At 35.1% G+C, this 8,106-nt stretch overlaps 1 long non-coding RNA gene across 1 annotated transcript in view; it reads right to left on the bottom strand.

Annotated features, from left to right (window-relative positions):
• Window positions 1-7,177, bottom strand: part of LOC107701344 (uncharacterized) — a 15,592-nt gene extending 8,415 nt beyond the window's left edge. Inside the window, exons 1-3 of the long non-coding RNA XR_001635635.1 lie at window positions 7,091-7,177; window positions 6,115-6,579; window positions 3,227-3,232 (exon numbers count right to left, since the gene is read on the bottom strand). This is a non-coding gene — a long non-coding RNA (uncharacterized LOC107701344). The remainder of the gene's footprint in view (window positions 1-3,226; window positions 3,233-6,114; window positions 6,580-7,090) is intronic.
• Window positions 7,178-8,106: the final 929 nt, after the last annotated feature.

Genomic DNA, 8,106 nt, shown 5'->3' on the forward strand with positions numbered 1-8,106 from the left:
CAATAGCTGGGGTTGTCCCTTTTTAACCCAGCGCTGGGTTATATTTAACCCAGCATTTTTTAGAGTGTAAGATTACGGATATTTACCTGCATTAGATTGGTACATAATGTATGGTCATTGTTATATGTGACCCTGGACCACAAAACCAGTCTTAAGTCGCTTGGGTATATTTTTAGCAATAGCCAAAAAAACACTGTATGGGTCAAAATGATCGATTTTGTTTTATGCCAAAAATCATTAGGATATTAAGTAAAGATCATGTTCCATGAAGATATTTTGTAAATTTCCTACCGTAAATATATCAAAACTTAATTTTTGATTAGTAATATGCATTGCTAAGAACTTCATTTGGACAACTTTAAAGGCGATTTTCTCAATATTTAGTTTTTTTTGCACCCTCAGATTCCAGATTTTCAAATAGTTGTATCTCTGCCAAATAATGTCCTATACATCAATGGAAAGCTTATTTATTCATCTTTCAATTGATGTATAAATCTCAATTTCGAAAAATTGACCCTTATGACTGGTTTTGTGGTCCAGGGTCACATATAACACTTAATACATGTAACATCAGTATAAAGAAATAGCCAGTGACTTACCATTTACTTGCAATGGACGTAATTGCTTACATTCTTCAAAATATCTTCTTTTGTGTTCAACAGAAGAAAGAAACTCACGCAGGTTTCGTAAAACTTGAGAATGAGTAAATGATGACAGAATTTTCAATTTTGGGTGAACTATCCCTTTAATGCACAATATCATCATAATAGCCATATCTATTGTTAACTAAAACCAAAGCTGAAGGTTTTTTTTATATATAAAGTTTTCTAAAATTACTTAAACTAAAACCTAAGCAAAAATAAGCTATATAAAAATATAAAAATTTATTATAAACATGACAAAAGCACAAAACAAAACTACTAAAACTTGAACTAAAATGAAAATGAAAACTACAAATATAAAAATAAAAGCTTAATTCAAAATATTACTAAATATGATAGTATAATAATAAATAATACTAATAATATTAGTAAACAAAATATATATAAATGATACTCAAATAACATTGGATTCCACACTCTACCTCCTTCCTAAACATCATGCTTATGGAAAATCAGTTTTGAAGCAGTTTAATAAATGCCTTTTTCTTTCATTTATGTAACTTTCATTTTTATGGCTGTGATTCACACCACTTATATAACTGTAAATAATGATCACTCTTTCACGTCACATGTTTTCATTATGTTTTCAGTCAGCATGGTAAAAAAGAAAGAAAAGAAAGTGTGGATGAGAGGCAGATATGGCAGTGTTATGTGAACAAGCATCTAGCAAAATATTTTTATTAAAGGAAAAAGAGTTTTAAAATGATAAAATAGTAGATTGTTGTTTAAAATGGAGTAAAAGTCATATTTAAAGTGCTTTGAAAAGTGATGTTAGTTCTGAGAAAACTTCCAGCATAATTTATCTGCAGATGCCAGTTGGTTTGACATTGTTGATGGTATTTGTACCCTATACTCTATAAATCTTATGATTGAGCTGTATATAAACCAAGACAAATCACAAACTTGTGACATGCATTACAAGGCTTTGATCTTTTATCTCTATCATCCACCATGCTAATTATTCACAGTGACTGCCCCTCCACATGAAGCTCATTCGATATGCATGATGCAAGCCTAAGGATGTCCATGGTCTAAATTCTGTCCCCTTTTTAGTCATGCCCCAGATCCACAATCAAATTTACAAATTCACGTGACCTTATAATCAGTCTTCAGAACACGGCATTGCATTGAAATGTCCCTCATTATTTGTCAGGCTTTTTGGGATCCCATGCCAGGACGTTTATGTGAGTTTGGTGAACCAGATCAAGGCCTGGAGGGGCATGTCCGGCTGTATGACTGTTGGACAGAGATGCCTGTATGAGGTAAGATCATCTAAGATCGTACTGTTTGCTAAAGCAAGCATCACTATTATTTTTATTGCTCATGCTTTAAAAGAAATAGTTTGCCCAAAAATGAACATTTTCTAGAAATGAACTCACCCGCAGGCCATCAAAGATGTAGATGAGTTTGTTTCTTCATCAGAACAGATTTGGAGAAATGTAGCATTACATCACTTGCTCACCAATGGATGATCTGCAGTGAATGGGTGCCATCAGAATGAGAGTCCTGATAAAAAACATCACAATAATCCACAAGGAATCCACACCACTCCAGTCCATCAATTAATGTCTTGTGACATAAAAAGCTCTGTTTGTAATAAATTCATCAAGACATTTTTTAATTCAAACCTTGTTTCCAGCTAAAATATGAGTCTTCTATCCATAATATAGCTTTCTCCAGTGGAAAAGTCATCTTGTCTGATTCAGGATAGAAATATGCACAGATCAAGCACCGTTTACAAGCGAAAACAGTCCAAAACGGTGGATTTTGATGTGAGAGGACACCAGGGGATGAACTTTTACACAGAAGGAAGTATTATTATGGATTATTTCAGCCAGAAGCAATGGTTTACATTTAAAATGTATTAATGATGGATTTGTTTTTTTACAAACACGCAGCTTTTCACTTGACAAGATGTTAACTGATGGACTGGAGTGGTGTGGATTTCTTGTGGATTATTGTGATGTTTTTTTATCAGCTGTTTGGATTTTCATTCTGACGGCACCCATTCACTGCAGAGGATCCATTGGTGAGTACGTAATGCTAAATTTCTCTAAATCTGTTCCGATGAAGAAACAAACTCATCTACATCTTGGATGGACTTTGAATTTTTGGCTTAGCTATTCATTTACATAAACATTTCAACCTGAATTGCCATCTAAAGGTAGAGTACTGTGCAAATTCACAAAAACGTAACTGTTTTAAGCCATTTACTCTATCTATTTTTGCCATTAATTGTAATAATCCAGTGAGATTTTTGAATGCACAAGGAGTCTGACAACAGCTGGCAGATTTCCTTAGAAATGTCCACAAATCTAGTGAACTGTTGTCTTCTTCAGCTGGTTTCTGCCACACCTTTCCACATCGCTGCCAAACACACCAACAGACAGTGGACCAGCAAAGAGGATCTGAACTTTCACCTGGTGGCAACCGAAGAATCTGTTTGCAGAGTGACGGTAAAATGCTCTGCTGCCAATATTTCCTTTCATAATGATGAGGCAGTTATTACTTATGTTGTCTCCTAAAATTGTATTGTACCTATATTTCAATGTTTCTGTTATAACTTTATTCTTATAAAAATGAGAATGACAGAAAGCCACAAATGGCTACAGAACAAAACATATGTTTTGCTGGACTACGGAATCAGTCAAAGTCAGGAACATTCAAGAACTCTACATTCCCCAATAAAGTTTTGGTTCATTTTAGGAAAAAAAAAAGCATTCTTTTCTACTTGAATATATTTTATTTATTCCTGTGATGGCAGTGCTAAATTTTGAGCAGCCATTACTCTTAAAGGAACACTCCACTATTTTTGAAAACAGGCTCATTTTCCAACTCCCCTAGAGTTAAACAGTTGAGTTTTACCGTTTTCGAATCCATTCAGCCGATCTCCGGGTCTGGCGGTAGCAGAAAATAGGCTGAAAATAGGCTAACTTCCGTCAACATAACCAACGTGACCACCTGCTTGCACATGGAGCGTGCTGGGGACTATTTTCAGGCGCTGCGTAATATCATTGCGCCTGCTGCACCCATGGTACGGCAGCAAAGTTCCTTGATTATTACGCCGGACTGAGAGTATAGTTCCTAGCCATATCAGCCTAGAAAATCGCAACTTTTCATTTTCCGTCGGTCTTAGTACACGATGTAACTACAGAAGAGTCAAGTTTTAAATAGGAAAACTATCGAAACTCTTTGGTCATTTTTGAGCGAGATGCTAACGGTCTAATCAGATTCAGTGATCTATGCTAAGCTGCAGCTAAAAGTGCTACCGCCAGACCCGGAGATCGGCTGAATGGATTCGAAAACGGTAAAACTCAACTGTTTAACTCTAGGGGAGTTGGAAAATGAGCCTATTTTCAAAAATAGTGGAGTGTTCCTTTAAGTGTCACATGATCCTTCAGAAATCATTCCAATATCCTGATTTGATGCTCATGAAACATTTCTTGTTATTATCCAAGTTGAAAACAGTTGTTCTACTTCTCTCTCTCTCTCTCTCTCTCTCTCTCTCTCTCTCTCTTTCTCTCTCATAATTTGAGTGGTTAAAAACTTGGTGACTTTATTGGATATACAGTCTGACAAACAAAAAAAAAGGTCACATCTTTGCTGTTTGTGGCCAAAATTCACAAACGATAAGAAAAGAAATAGGAAAACCCCTAATAATGAGGATTTTTTTTTTTTTTTAAATGAAGGGGTGAGAATATTAAACATCCAGAGTGCAGAAGATTCACCACACACGCAGAGTAAAATTAATCCAAATCTAAGCATTACTACAAAAAATTACACTTCAAAATGATTTATAATTTATACCAGTATATATACACTAAACTTTGACATATAACCTAAAATCAAATGAAATCCATTATATTATTACTACTTCATGGAAATGTGCATTATATAATTTCATTTTTTTTTTAAGTTACACTCCTACTGTTACCCAAAATGTTTGTTACACTGTCATCTCTTTTCTCTATTTTGAACTGCTGAATCACAAAGTAGCTAACTATTCCTTCTTAAGGATTTTCATACTTTTGGCTTCTTTTTTCTCCTTTTTGCCACTGCCTCAGGGATTTTCTATCTCTAAAGCATGGGCCAAGGTGGAGGACAATGGCATCACATACTGCACCCTCTACAACCTCGTCGAGGGTGAGACACTGTGCTGTATGCTATGATAAAATTCTTTTCCAGTCATTTAAACTATTTAAACTGTTTGCAGGCAGCGGGCTGGTGGATGCTGCTGGTTATAAGCAGTACACAAATGAATGGATTTGTCTGGACTACTCGACTGCCAACTGCACCATCTACTGATGAGATCTGCTGGTCTTTGAAATTATTTAATACACTGACAAAGACCATAAAACATTTATGAATCGCTCGTCATTCTCCAAATGTAGCTTTTAGTATTTTAGCAGTCACTCTAGATATTCATTGTTGATAATGCATTCTGTTCTCAAACACAGTGATCTTGTCAAGAATTATTGTTTTTCTGACAAATGAACCATAAAAACAGCTGTGTTGAATCTCACCATTTCTAAAGTATTGTTTTTGTTCCAACCTCATTTTTGTAGTTTTATACATATTGGATTTGATCATACTGCACTCTAAAAAAATGCTGGGTTAAATACAACCCAGCGCTGGGTAAAATATGGACAAACCCAGCGATTGGGTTAAACATTTAACACAACTGTTGGTTGAAAACAACCCAATCATTGGGTTTCTCAATATTTTACCCAACGCTTAACCCAGCATTTTTTAGTGTGTGTATACAACATGATGAGGGTCAAACTCAGTCTCCCTTGTTCTAGGATTGAGTGTTCAGGTAATGAGTCTCCTGACTAAAATATTCAATACAAACCTTGTTTTCAATATGGGAGGCAGGTTTTCAGATTTGGCCTGTAAACAACCACCTACACTCGAAAAAATGCTGGGTTAAATATAACCCAGCGCTGGGTCAAAAAGGGACAACCCCAGCTATTGGGTAGTTTTGACCCAGCGGTTGGGTTCAAAACAACCCAACCGCTGGGTCAAAACAACCCAATAGCTGGGTTTGTCCCTTTTTAACCTAGCGCTGGGTTATATTTAACCCAGCATTTTTTAGAGTGTAGCAACACCTTAGCAACCTGGAAAAAAAGCTTAGCAACCACAGAGCAGCACTCTGGTAACCACAAGAATGCAGAGAATGCTAACACTTTAGCATCATGAAGGTGAGTTTCTTCATGGACAAGCATTACTTAGTTTTTCTCTTTAGAAAATGTCTTGTTACTGAGAGTATCTGAGACATCCATTGTCTATTGTGAACAAAAGAGCCTGAGATCTATTAAAGGTGCAGCATGTAATATTGACAGCTAGGGTACTGCAGTCCAAATTCAAAATATTGGAGAGAGTTGTTTTTCCCGCTCCTGCTCCTCCTCAAGTCTCCTCGCTCATGAGGGTTGCCAGATTAAAGACACGCAACTGGCTGTAGCACTGTTTATTGGAGAAACAAATATGTGAACTTAGCATGTTTCCTAAATATCTGCAAAAATATTGTTATTTTTATGCTTTATTGCAGATGAAAAATTACATATAGCATATATAAATAAAATAAAGATCAAATCTGTTAGAAGAAACAAAAGAAGGTTTTGCTGTCCAGACTCAGAGCTGAATAGCATTTGATTCAGAACAACTCATCTTAAAGTTGTGCCATGACACTGCGGCTGATTTACTAAACAATTAAAACAATCACATTCATGTATAAGGGCTCTGTTAAAGCTACAAAGAACAATAGGCTACCATAGTCATGACAATTTCATTGACCTTACTGAAATATGAATACTAGCTTACAATATTAATATTTTTAATAAGTTCTGGAGCCTTTCTGGATGCTTCTCACTGTAATGGAAGTTGTTGCTTTGTGTTGAGAAGGAATGAAAGTTTCAATCTGAAATGACAGAAAGCATTTTAAAACGTTCTGTAGTTTTTTTATTTACATATTCATATAACAGTGCAAAAAAAAAAAATTGAAATATACAGTAAAACAAGTAATAAATATTATAATTTATATAAGGAGCCACTTAAAAGTAATTTTTAATAACTGGTGTTTTGGTGGATGTCCACAGGTGTGCTGGGTTTAAAGTTGAGCAGGGTTTAAAATAAATGCCACTTCATTTGATTATTTTAAATCGAATGCAACAATATTCATACATTTTAAGCATAAGGTGTGTTCAGATTTACCATTGTTGGTAGATTTGCATGAGTTGACCAGCAGAAAGCTACTTGGTTTGAACTTCTGTGTAAGCAGTGCTTCATACATTATACACTAGTGATAATAATGCGTACGAAATTTCGTTAACATGACAGCACATTAGCAAATACTCATCTACTGTATATACTTTAGACATCATAAGATATGTTTTTAGGAAGGTGAAAAAAAAAGACTAAAAAATGTATACCTGACGCACAAGGAGCTCCATCTCAGGTGAGTTACTGGACAGATCAACCACAGATTTGACCGTTATTCTCAAGCCAGTAATTACTGAAGGGCCTATGAGAAAATTGACAAGAATGTGTTATATTAAAGGGGTCATATGATGCGATTTCAAGTTTTCCTTTCTCTTTGGAGTGTTACAAGCTGTTCATGAATAGATAAGATCCCTAAAGTTGCAAATACTAAAGTCTCAAACCCAAAGAGATATTCTTTATAAAAGTTAAGAGTCGTCCACGCACTCCTAAAACACCTTGTTTAAACACGCCCCCACATGTCTACATCACTATGTGGGAAGCAGTATGGTAAGGGACGTAACATTCCCGTCACACGCTTCAGGTATTCGGCCAGTCACAACGCACTGGATAGCTGGCCAATCAGAGCACACCTCGCTTTTCAGAATGATGAGCTTTGTAAAAATCGACGCGTTTCAGAAAGGCGGGGCATAGAGGAGAAACAATAATGTACAGTATGTGGAAAATAATGTGTTTTTTGAACCTTAAACCGCATAAACACATTTCATTACACCAAATACACAAAATAATGTCCTTTTTAGCAAAGTCATATGACCCCTTTAAAACCAAAACTAATCTTCAAATTACAATAAAGCTATATTTCACCCCCCAAACTGAACGTTCTATCATAATTTTTCTGACCTTCATGTCGTTCCAAATATGTATGACTTTCTTTCAAACAGGGTTATAGTTGACAAAAACTAAAACCATAATAAATGTAATTACTAAATAAATAAATAAATGTTAATTGAAATAAAATAAAATATAAAGAACTAGTTTCCAAGGCAACATTTCTCATTTTCATCTAGTTTAACTAGATGTACTAAAATAAATAAAATTAAAACTGAAATAAAAAATTATAAAAACATATTTAAAAACATCAAAAACGAATAAAAACCACACACACACACACACACACACACACACACACACACACACACACACAAACACAAAAACACGCCGAGCAGGC

This window comes from Sinocyclocheilus anshuiensis, unplaced genomic scaffold, assembly GCF_001515605.1.
Source record: "Sinocyclocheilus anshuiensis isolate Anshui unplaced genomic scaffold, SAMN03320099.WGS_v1.1 scaffold1726, whole genome shotgun sequence".
In the NCBI taxonomy this organism is placed as follows: Eukaryota; Metazoa; Chordata; class Actinopteri; order Cypriniformes; family Cyprinidae; genus Sinocyclocheilus; species Sinocyclocheilus anshuiensis.